This window comes from Phoxinus phoxinus (genome assembly GCF_949152265.1).
Source record: "Phoxinus phoxinus genome assembly, chromosome: 8".
Classification (NCBI taxonomy): domain Eukaryota; kingdom Metazoa; phylum Chordata; class Actinopteri; order Cypriniformes; family Leuciscidae; genus Phoxinus; species Phoxinus phoxinus.
This window is the reverse complement of record NC_136883.1, coordinates 14,274,328-14,287,699: the sequence shown is the minus strand read 5'-3', so window position 1 is coordinate 14,287,699 and position 13,372 is coordinate 14,274,328.

Here is a 13,372-nt window from a genome sequence, read left to right as displayed (position 1 = left end):
ATCCCTAGAAAACACAGCAAATACGTAGATGCTAGACTGTTCCAGAAAAACAAGACAAGAACTTGGTAAGTACCTCTTAATACAGACAAGACGTAGGCAGACGAAACGTGTGACATGTAACAATAATCCGACAAAGAATCTACCAGAACAAACACCAGATAAAGAGTGAACAATTAGAGCGAAGTGGAAACAGGTGTCAACGCGAATCAGCGCGAGCGCTGATCGCAATGACCAACAGGTGGATGAAGAGAGAGCGAGCGAGAGAGAGAGAGAGAGAGAGAGAGAGAGAGAGAGAGAGAGAGAGAGAGAGAGAGAGAGAGAGAGAGAGAGAGTGTGTGTGAGTGTAATACAATAATGAGCAAATGAGGTGCGAGTGTGTGAGGGAGAGAGAAAGAGGAAAGAAACCTGACTCATGACAGCAAATATCGTCAATATACTTCAGATTGAGTTAGTACTTGAATGCATTGCAATGCAACAAAGTGCATATTACTTATTTGTCATACTTTCAATGCACAACAATTGATATAAGCAATGCAATGCAACAGCAGATTGCATTGCAAATATCGTCAATGCACTTCAGATTGAGTTAGTTCTTGAATGCATTGCAATGCAACAAAGTGCATATTACTCATGTTATTCTTCAATGCACAACGCTTGATAGTGTTCAAGCGATGCAACAGCAGATTGCATTGCAAATATCGTCAACGCACTTCAGACTGAGTTAGTTATTGAATGCATTGCAATGCTACAAAGTGCATATTACTTATTTGTCATACTTTCAATGCACAACGCTTGATATAAGCAATGCAACAGCAGATTGCATTGCAAATATCGTCAACGCACTTCAGATTGAGTTAGTTCTTGAATGCATTGCAATGCAACAAAGTGCATATTACTCATGTTATTCTTCAATGCACAACGCTTGATAGTGTTCAAGCAATGCACTTCAGATTGAGTTAGTTATTGAATGCATTGCAAGACAACAAAGTGCATGTTACTTTTATTGATATTCTTCAATGCACAACGCTTGATAGTGTTCGGAGCAGCAGATTGCATTGCAAATATCTTCAATGCACTTCAGATTGAGTTAGTTCTTGAATGCATTGCAATGCAACAAAGTGCATATTACTTTTATTGATATTCTTCAATGCATAACGCTTGATAGTGTTCAGAGCAGCAGATTGCATTGCAAATATCTTCAATGCACTTCAGATTGAGTTAGTTCTTGAATGCATTGCAATGCTACAAAGTGCATATTACTCATGGTATTCTTCAATGCACAACGCTTGATTGTGTTCAAGCGATGCAACAGCAGATTGCATTGCAAATATCTTCAATGCACTTCAGATTGAGTTAGTTCTTGATTGCACTGCAATGCAACAAAGTGCATATTACTCATATGTTATTTTTTAATGCACAACGCTTGATAGTGTTCAAGCGATGCAACAGCAGATTGCATTGCAAATATCTTCAATGCACTTCAGATTGAGTTAGTTCTTGAATGGATTGCAATGCAACAAAGTGCATATTACTGGGACTCATGTTATTTTTTAATGCACAACGCTTGATTCTATGTGCAAGCGGTGCAACAGCAGATTGCATTGCAAATACTTTCAAAGCACTTCGGAATGAATTAGTTCTTGAATGCATTGCAATGCAACAAAGTGCATATAGTTATTCTTCAATGCACAATGTATTGCACATATACAGTTGTCCATATTTGACCTAATGGATATATTTCTGGCCAAAAAGTACTTGATCTTAAACATTCTATACATAATGACTCCTGTTAGTGTTACTTCAGCCATACACTAGTCCATATTTAACTTATTGAACATATTTCTTTTTAAAGAGTCCTCAAACTTTCTACACATACTGATTGACTTCTTCTGAAGTTACATCAGGCATACAAAAGCACATATCTGATCAAATCAACATACTTCTGGCCAATGGGTCTTCAAAATGTTTTTTTTATTATATAAACTCTTAGACTCCTTCTGATGTTACATCAGCCATACAGAAGTCCATATTTGACCTCGTCAACATATTTCTGGCCAGAGAGACCTCGATATTGAACTTTCTATGATTCTCATTGATTACTTCTGATGTTTTCGTCAGTCAGCTTGTATTTGGCTCATTGAAAATATTTCTTGCCCCCAAAAGGAAGCGTACTATATATTGTACTATATATTCTCAATGACTCCATTTTCAATGTTACTTCAGCCATACAGTAGTCCATTTTTAACCTACTGAATATATTTCTTGCTAAAGAGTCCTCAATCTTGAACTTTCTACACATACTGATTGATTTTTTTTTTACTATGTAAACTCATTGACTACTTCTGATGTTATGTCAGCCAGATGGATTTGGCCCAATGAAAATATTTCTGGTGAAATGGTCCCCAAAAGGCAACTTACTATAGATTCTTAAAGACTCTTTCTGATTTTAAGTCAGCCAGACAGTTGTCCATAATTGACCTACAAAATATATTTCTGGCCAAAATGTACTTGATCTTGAACATTCTATACATAATGACTCATTTTGATGTTTCCTCAGTACAGTATGAGTCCTCAAACTTGAACTTTCTACACATACTGATGGACTTCTTCTGAAGTTACATCAGCCATTTTTTACCTAATGAACATATTTCTGGCCGAAGTGTCCTCGACTTGGTGTTCATTCTCATTGTCTCCTCCTAATGTATACCTTTTGAATATACTTCTTGCCAAAGAGTCCTTGATCCTGACTTTTCTGTACATACTCATAGACTCCTTCTGATGATTCATCAACCATATGGTAGTCCATATTTGACCAATTGAAGTCAAATATTTGACCTATTGGACATATTTCTGGCCAGAGTCCATGAACATTAACTCACAATACATACAGACTGACTTCTCGTAATGTTATATCAGGAAGACAGTAGTCCATATCTGACCTTTTGAACTAATTTCTGGTCAAAGGGTCTTCAAATGGATTTAAACTATATACATTTAGAGACTCCTTCTGATGTTAAATCAGCCATAAAGAGGTCCCTTTTGACCTACTCAACTTAATATGGCCCTCGATCTTGAAATTGCTATACTTTCTCTTAGACTCCTTCTGATGTTACATCAGCCATACAGAAGTCCATATTTGACCCATGGAAAATATTTTTGGCCAAATAATAGTCAATCTTGAACTTTCTAGACATACTCAAAGACTCCTTCTACTGTTACGTCAGCCAAAAAAGAAGTCCGTATTTGACCCATGGAAAATATTTTTGGCCAAATAATAGTCAATCTTAAACTTTCTAGACATACTCAAAGACTCTTTCTGATGCTTTCATAAGCCATATAGATGTTCTTAGAGAAGTCCATATCTTGACCAATTTAATTTATTTCTGGCCAAAGGGTCCTTAAATGGTTTTTAACTATATACACTTATAGACTCCTTCTGATGTTAAATCAGACATACAGAGGTTCCTTTTTGAAATACTGAACATGTTTTTGGCCAAAGCTTCTTTAAAGATTAACTTTATACATTCAGATTGATTTCTTCTGATGTCAGGAAGACACCATTCAAAATATGAATTACTAAACATATTTCTGACCAAAGAGTTCTCTAAACGAACTTTCTATACATACTCAAAGACTCCTTCAGATGTCACGTCAGCCAAAGAAATAAGTCCATATTTGGCCCCAGGAACATATTTTTGGCCAAATAATAGTCAATCTTGATATTTCTATACATACTCAAAGATTCCTTTCATGGACTTATTTTGATGTTACACTAAGATGTCCATATATTAGTTGCAATTTGAACAATTGAATATTTGACCAAAGAGTCTTCAATCTTGGACTTTCTGTATATACTCAGAGACTTGTTCTGATGTATTGTCATATTGTACTGTCATCAGCCATACAGTAGTTCTAATATGACTTTTTAAATATATTTCTGGCCAAACTCTCATCAAATTTTAACTCACTATCCAATGCAATACAATCACACAGTGCAATGCAATACAACAGCAGATTGCATTGCAAATCTCTTCAAGGACTGAGTTGGTTCTTGAATGCATTGCAATGCAACAAAGTGCATATTACTTATTCTTCAATGCACAATGCTTGATCATATGTGCAATGCAATACAACAGCAGATTGCATTGCACATCTCTTCAAGGACTGAGTTGGTTCTTGAATATATTGCAAGGCAACAAAGTACATGTTACTTTTATTGTTATTCTGCACAACACTTGATCGTGTTCAAGTGATGCAACAGCAGATTGCATTGCAAATATCGTCAACGCACTTCAGATTTTTAGTTTAGTTTAGTTTATTTAAAAGTTTGACAAGGCAGGATATTGAAGGACAAAACCCTGAAATGTATCAAACAGAACACATACTCAGAACAACCTTATGTACCTAATTCAAAGTGTAAAAATTTAAAATAGAAGTGACAATCAGGAGAAGCAAAACAGGTGCATAGAAAAACCAGAAATACATCAGGCTTCATACAAAGAGAACCTGTAAGTTATTTATAAAACAGTTTAAGAGCACGTGGAATAAAAGAGAGTTCATGTCTTTTTGATTTACTCCTGGGCACAACAAATTCCCTACGCTGCCGTAGTAGGTAAGTAGGTGTTGGAGCCACAGACAGGAAACAATGCAGTGGTGATGAACTGTCCTTGAGTAGTTTTGTAAAGGTACGTGTGGTGGCCTCGTCGCGCCTCTCACTCAGTGATGGGAGAGAAGAAGTTGGAACACCTATTATCCGACAGCAACGTTTTTGGACCCTCTCTAACTCATCAGAGAGACCTTTGGGTAGCCCACCCCATACTGGACTAGCGTACTCAAGAACTGGCCGTATAAATGTCAAATATATTTTCATTAAAACATCACATGGGAGACCTGCATTTTTAGCAACACAGAGATAGTGGATTCTAGGACGCACCTTCGAAATCATGTACTTAATGTGTGCGCCCCACGACAGATCAGAAGAAATTTGAACTCCAAGCAGTTTAAAGGTGGAAACTCTGCTAATTACATGTCCTGATATTACAGGAGAGGAAGGGCAGGGGATGTTTTCGTCTTTCCTGGCGCTAATGACCATGTCCACTGTCTTACCTCCATTCATTGCCAATGAAAATTTGTGTCCCCATTCCACCACTGAATCCAAGGCCTTCTGTGTTAACCCTGGTAAGGATCCCATTAAAAGTTCAGTGATTGTTAGGTCATCTGCATATTTCACCGGAATTACTGAAGGAGGCAGGCAGGAATCCAAGCTGTTTATGGTGATGACAAAAAGCAGAGGGGATAGAAGTCCCCCCTGCGGAACACCAGCTGAAATTGGATAGGAGTTAGACACACAGGAGCCCCACTTCACCTTTTGCTCTCTGTTACTCAGATAGCTCCTTACACTGAGCCAAAGTGGACGTCTGATATTCATGTCAGCTAATGCATAAAGCAGTTGACAATGATCAACTGTGTCAAAAGCTCGAGTAAAATCAACAAAAACAGCATGAATGTCCAATTTAGGATGGCTGTTGAGTGCTTCATGCCAGTGTTGCAGAATATGAATCAGTGCAGTGTCAGTTGATCTGTTCGCCATGAAGCCATGTTGTGATGGTTGAATTTTAGCAACTGTATCCTCCAGAATGGCATCTCTGAGGATTCCTTCATACACTTTTCCAACACAGCTAAGTAATGAAATCTGCCGATAATCTGCTGGAAAACTGGGCTTTGTTTTTTTGGGAACAGCCTTGACCATAGCCTCCTTCCATTGTTTGGGAAAAATATTCTTTTGCATGCACGTGTTAAAGATATCACATAGTACCGGTGCCAGCTCCTCATGAAAGGTCTTTAACATCCAAGGAGGAATGCCGTCAGGACCAGCAGCTTTTACTGCCTTCACATTGCGAAGTCTAACCTTAACTTGTCCAATACTCAAAAGAGGTATACTACAGTTGGATAACTTGCAGGTGACCTCTTCCTCAGACGGTGAAATGTGACTTGCATAATCCCACACAGAAGCAAAGTGCTTTGCCAAGTTGTCACACTCATATTGCATGATGTTATGATCCTGAGACACCATATCACTCTTATTTCCTTCCATCCCCATTAATGCCTTCACAGACTTAAACCATTGTTTAGGCTTAGTGCTTTGCAGTTCCTCGACCTCATGTATATAGTATTGTTTCTTTGCATTCTTGATTTTTTTTGGCAATAGTTATTTTCCGTTTACTGTAAGTTGTTTTGTTCCCAGAACAGAAGGCAAGCTGTCTGTCTTTTATCAGATCCTTAATTTGTATGGTCATCCAGGGTTTATCATTATCTGTGATAGAAACTTTCTTAAATGGAATTGTTCTATCCAAGATAGACCTGATTGTGGAAGTGAAGGCACTAACCTTAGCCTCAGGGTCCGTAGCCTCAAGAATGTGAGAAAAGTCAGTAGTATTCATGAGAAGGCCCAGTTGCCTATTTGTTTCAGGGGTATACTTTCTACAAAAAATGTGCTTGATAGGCTTGGTAGGCCAATTTCCAGCATCTAGCAGGATAGTCTCATGGTCCGAGGAGCCAACAGGAGGCAAATGCTCTGGTGACTCATACATGGAGGAAATGTTAGTGAGGATTGAGTCTAATTGACTGGTCTTTCTTGTTGCTCCAGCCACTATCTGTTTCAGACCATGCCTGCTGCAGATGGTTTCAGACTTGTATTTATTTGTATCACCGAGTATGACAATTGCGGCCTGCTGGTAGTTGCGTTCAATATTTCTAAGGCAACGATCCAAGTACTGAGTGATTATCAAGTCAGGTTGGGCTGTTGCTGAAGAATGTGGGGGAAAGTACAGCACAGCAGCGATAACGCAACTTAACCCTCGAGGAAGACGACTGGGACGTAGCCGGACCCACAATGCCTCAAATTTGTCTTCTTCTAGGTGAGTCAGTCGAATCTGAGTGAGGTTTTCATCGACATACAACGCTACTCCTCCTCCACTGCCCTCACGATCCCGTCGATGCATTGAATATCCAGGTAGATTTACAGTTGAGTCTGGGATATCAGCATTTAGCCAGGTCCTCTGATACAGCAATAACTGCTGAGTTATTATTCACAGCTATACTGTACAGTTCATCACACTTGTAGCGTAAGGAGTGCACATTGGAAAGTAGAAAACCAGGCATGCTTGGCGTTGATTTATGTTGGTTTGTCTTAATATAAATTAGGTTCTTAGGATGGTAGCAACAGTCATAATTAAGCAGGCGTAGCTCAGTCAGCTTATTCTTAACATCCACTGTAGTCCCACAGAAAGAAGGACGATTTCCAACAATTGTACATATTGAGCGACTGTAATTTTTTCCAGCTTTCTTACCCCTTGGGCGAGATCTCAGTCGTAGAATCCTATTTTGCTGCAGGGTGGTTTTAACTTCAGGAGCCAAAGGGGATGCATATCTTTTCAGACTTATTAAAAAATTAAAATGATTCTTAAATCCGGGTTGTGTCATTATTGACTTAGGGAAAGACAGAGACATTTACTTGAATGGTTGCAATGGAAATTTTCATCCATCCAGCTGTAGGTGAGTAGGCCGCATTTTCCTAGAATCCATCAAATATCTTCTAAAAGTAATTCCATCCATAAATTCTGACTTCCAATTTAGGAATAAAATCACAACATTAAGTGATCCATTTGTGCATTTCCAGATTATATTAAGTAAACATTGTTTAAAAAGCTAAAAAGGATAGGTTGCTGAGCAGCTCAAAATTCATGCGGCTGCCTTTAAAAGCGCCACCTAGAGACCACCGTGAGTTTTAGATTAAGTTGGCTCTTGAATGCATTGCAATACAACAAAGTGCATATTTCTTATTCTTCAATGCATAACGTTTGATCGTATGTGCAGTGCAATGGAACAGCAGATTGCATTGCAAATATCTGCATTGCATTGCAATGCAACAAAGTGCATATTACTTATTTGTCATACTTTCAATGCACAACGCTTGATATAAGCAATGCAATGCAACAGCAGATTGCATTGCAAAAATCTTCAATGCACTTCAAATTGAGTTAGTTCTTGAATGCATTGCAAGGCAACAAAGTGCATGTTACTTTTATTGTTATTCTTCAATGCACAACGCTTGATCGTATGTGCAATGCAATGCAACAGCAGATTGCATTGTCAATATCTTCAACGCACTTCGGATTGAGTTAGTTCTTGATCGTATGATCAATGCATTACAACAGCAGATTGCATTGCAAATATCGTCTAATCACTTCAGATTGAGTTAGCTCTTGAATGTATTGCAATGCAACAAAGTGCATATTACTTTATTTGTCATACTTTCAATGCAAGCTTGATCGTATGTGCAATGGAATGCAACATCAGATTGCATTGTCAATATCTTCAACGCACTTCGGATTGAGTAAGTTCTTGAATGCATTGCAAGGCAACAAAGTGCATGTTACTTTTTTTGTTATTCTTCAATGCACAACGCTTGATCGGGTTCAAACGACGCAATAGCAGATTGCATTGCAAATATCTTTAATGCACTTCAGATTGAGTTAGTTCTTGAATGCATTGCAAGGCAACAATGTGTATGTTATTCTTCAATGCACAACGCTTGATCGTGTTCAAGTGATGCAACAGCATATTGCATTAGAAATATCGTCAACACACATCAAATTGAGTTAGCGCTTGAATGCATTGCAATGCAACAAAGTGCATATTTCTTATTCTTCAAAGCATAATGTTTGATCCTATGTGCATTGCAATGGAACAGCAGATTGCATTGCAAATATCTGCATTGCAACAAAGTGGATATTACTTATTTGTCATACTTTCAATGCACAACGCTTGATATAAGCAATGCAATGCAACAGCAGATTGCATTGCAAATATCTTCAAAACACTTCAGATTGAGTTAGTTCTTGAATGCATTGCAAGGCAACAAAGTGTATGTTACATTTTTGTTATTTTTCAATGCACACCACTTGATCGTATGTGCAAGCGTTGCAACAGCAGATTGCATTGCAAATATCGTCAACGCACTTCAGATTGATTTAGCTCTTGAATGCATTGCAATGCAACAAAGCGCATATTACTTATTTGTCATACTTTCAATGCACGACGCTTGATTGTTTGTGCAATGGAATGCAACATCAGATTGCATTGTCAATATCTTCAACGCACTTCGGATTGATTAAGTTCTTGAATGCATTGCAAGGCAACAAAGTGCATGTTACTTTTATTGTTATTCTTCAATGCACAACGCTTGATCGTGTTCAAGTGATGCAACAGCAGATTGCATTGCAAATATCGTCAACATACTTCAGATTGAGTTAGCTCTTGAATGCATTGCAATGCAACAAAGTGCATATTTCTTATTCTTCAATGCATACCGTTTGATCGTATGTGCAGTGCAATGGAACAGCAGATTGCATTGCAAATATCTTCAACGCACTTCGGATTGAGTTCTTGAATGCATTGCAAGGCAACAAAGTGCATGTAATTCTTCAATGCACAACGCTTGATCGTATGTGCAATGCAATGCAACAGCAGATTGCATTGCCAATATCTTCAAAGCACTTCGAATTGAGTTAGTTCTAGAATGCATTGCAATGCAACAAAGTGCATATTACTTTTTCTTCAATGCACAACTCTTGATCGTATGTGCAATGCAATACAACACCAGAATGCATTGCACATCTCTTCAAGGACTGAGTTGTTTCTTGAATGCATTGCAAGGCAACAAAGTGCATGTTACTTTTATTGTTATTCTTCAATGCAGAACGCTTGTTGGTGTTCAAGCGATGCAACAGCAGATTGCATTGCAAATATCGTCAATGCACTTCAGATTGAGTTAGTTCTTGAATGCATTGCAATGCAACAAAGTGCATATTACTTATTTGTCATACTTTCAATGCACAACGCTTGATATAAGCAATGCAATGCAACAGCAGATTGCATTGCAAATATCTTCAATGCACTTTAGATTGAGTTAGTTCTTGAATGCATTGCAATGCAACAAAGTGCATATTACTCATTTTATTTTTTAATGCAGAACGCTTGATCGTATGCCAAAAAATAAGTCCATATTTGGCCCCAGGAACATATTTTTGGCCAAATAATAGTCAATCTTGAACTTTCTAGACATACTCAAAGACTCTTTCTGATGCTTTCATAAGCCATTATAGATGTTCTTAGAGAAGTCCATATCTTGACCAATTGAACGTATTTCTGGCCAAAGGGTCCTTAAATGTTTTTTTAACTATATACACTTATAGACTCCTTCTGATGTTAAATCAGACATACAGAGGTTCCTTTTTGAAATACTGAACATGTTTTTGGCCAAAGATTATTTAAAGATTAACTTATACATTCAGATTGATTTATTCTGATGGCAGGAAGACACCATTAAAAATATGAATTACTAAACATATTTCTGACCAAAGAGTTCTTGAAACGAACTTTCTAATACATACTCAAAGACTCCTTCTGATGTTACGTCAGCCAAAAAAGATGTCCATATTTGACCCATGGAACATATTTTTGGCCAAATAATAGTCAATCTTGAGCTTTTTTTACATACTCAAAGACTCTTTCTGAAGCTTTCATAAGCCATATAGATGTCCATATAGAAGTCAATTTCTGACCAATTTAACTAATTTCTGGTCAAAGGGTCTTCAAATGGATTTAAACTATATACATTTATAGCCTAAAAATCTATATCGAGTTCTATATAGAAGTCCATATCTGACCAATTGAACCTTGAACTTTCTATACATTCTCATAGACTCCTTGTGATGTTACATCAGCCATACAAATGTCCATTTTTGATCTATTGAACATATTTCTGGCCAGAGTCCATGAACATTAACTCACAATACATTCAGACTGACTTTTTGTAGTGTTAGGAAGAGAGTAGTCCATATCTGACCTTTTGAACTAATTTCTGGTCAAAGGGTCTTCAAATGGATTTAAACTATATACATTTAGAGACTCCTTCTGATGTTAAGAGTGATATTTGACTTAAGAGTGATATTTGATTTAAACTATATACATTTAGAGACTCCTTCTGATGTTAAGAGTGATATTTGACTTAAGAGTGATATTTGATTTAAACTATATACATTTAGAGACTCCTTCTGATGTTAAGAGTGATATTTGACTTAAGAGTGATATTTGACCCATGGAAAATATTTTTGCCCAAATAATAGTCAATCTTGAACTTTCTAGACATACTCAAAGACTCTTTCTGATGCTTTCATAAGCCATATAGATGTTCTTAGAGAAGTCCATATCTTGACCAATTGAATGTATTTCTGGCCAAAGGGTCCTTAAATGTTTTTTTAACTATATACACTTATAGGGCCCTATTTTAACAATCTGAAACGCAAGTGTCAAAGTGCAAAGCGCAAGTAACTTTGTGGGCGGATTCCGACGCTGTTGCTATTTTCCCGGCGGGATAAATGACTCTTGCGCCCGACGCAAATCTAAAAGGGGTTGGTCTGAAGTAGCTTCATTATTCATAGGTGTGGTTTGGGCGTAACGTGAAATAAACCAATCAGAGCGTCCTCTCACATTCCCTTTAAGAGCCGGTGCGCTTGTTCCATGGCGGATTGCTATTATAACGGCGGATTTGCCGGCGCACGCCAGGACCGGTTCACAGCCGAGGAAACCGACGTTCTCGTCAGGGCTGTAAAACACAGAGAAGTGACATTGGGGATGATGGGAGAAACCCACCCAAATTAGCTTTGGTTAAACAGGCGTATAATTTGGGTAGTAGGCTAAATGTGTAGCCTAATCTAGATTTTTTTTTATTTTTATCTAGATAGATCTTTTTCACATCTTCACGGACACAACAATGATTTCCCTCGTGTGTTAATATTTTTCCTTGTAATAATGTATGATTTGCAAAAATGAAAACTGCTGCATCTGTTTATATTAGAGAATCAAAGTGGATGCGCGTTAACATTATGGCCAAGCACGCGCCCTTAAAATACCATATCACTAACGCGCAACGCGCCACTGTCTTTAGACTGTTTTTTTCCTGGTCAATGGCGCAATTGCTTTCTAAAACTGGAAAATAGCACCATGGAAGTTTTGCGCTGGAACACGCCTCCTCTTTGCGCTGAACCGCCCCCGCGAGCGCAAGTTCATTTCCTAATTTACCGACGTGCGTCTGTGGAGGGAAAAGTCCGCTGTGCGCGGGTGCAAAATAGGAATGATACATGCGTCGGTGTTCAAAGTCAATTGCGCTGGGTGCAAGATAGGGCCCATAGACTCCTTCTGATGTTAAATCAGACATACATGTTTTTGGCCAAAGATTCTTTAAATATTAACTTATACATGATTTCTTCTGATGTCAGGAAGACACCATTCAAAATATGAATTACTAAACATATTTCTGACCAAATAGTTCTCAAAACGAACTTTCTATACATACTTAAGACTCCTACTGATGTTACGTCAGCCAAAAAAGAAGTCCATATTTGGCCCCAGGGACATATTTTTGGCCAAATAATAGTCAATCTTGATATTTCTATACATACTCAAAGATTCCTTATGATGTTACGTCAGCCAGAAAAGAAGTCCATATTTGACCCAAGGTGTCATGAACCGCGTTTTCCTTCTCTATCTCTCTGTCTCCCTCTCGTGGTTTGTTTCTTCCTGACTCGCACACACACACTCATCTACTCATTACCCTCTCGTTATCACTCCCAGCTGCTCCTTATATCCTATGCTCATCACTCTCTTCTCTCTCCACCTGTACGCCCTTTTCCCTGATGGGACGCTCTATTTCTAGTCTCCCTCTTCCCTTTGTTCTCTGCCAGATTATTAATTCATGTCTCATACATTACTGGTTCTCTTACCTGCTTGTCCTGTCGTGTCCTGTCTGGAACGTGTTGTTATCTGGTGAAGTTTTCGCTAACCCTCTCTACACAGCCTCCTGCTGACGTGAGTCTGCTGTAACCTGTTGCGCCCACCGGTCACCTGGACCCGCTCTCTATTCTCGCCGGGCTTCCCCGCTACTGGCGGTGCGCCAGCCTCCTCGTTTACATTTGAAGAGACATTTTCTGTTTGTGTTATCGCCTTGTTCGCAGCCTGTGTTTCCTTTTGTGGATTTCCTGAGTTACATTAAAGAGACATTATCTGCCTTTGCGTTTGGGTCCTCTCTCCTTCTGAACTGTGACAGAATAATCTGGCCAACATGGACCCAGCGAAGGATGATGCTCTCCAGACCGCTCTCGAGATGCAGGGAGCCATGCTGGGCCGTCATGAGGATGATTTGGCCTCCGCTCGTCATGCCATGGAGGTTCTCGCTGCTCAGATGACCGACTTGACCCAGCAGTTTCACCACTTTCGCGCTGGAGCCTCCTCCCACAAGAGTATCGACGCT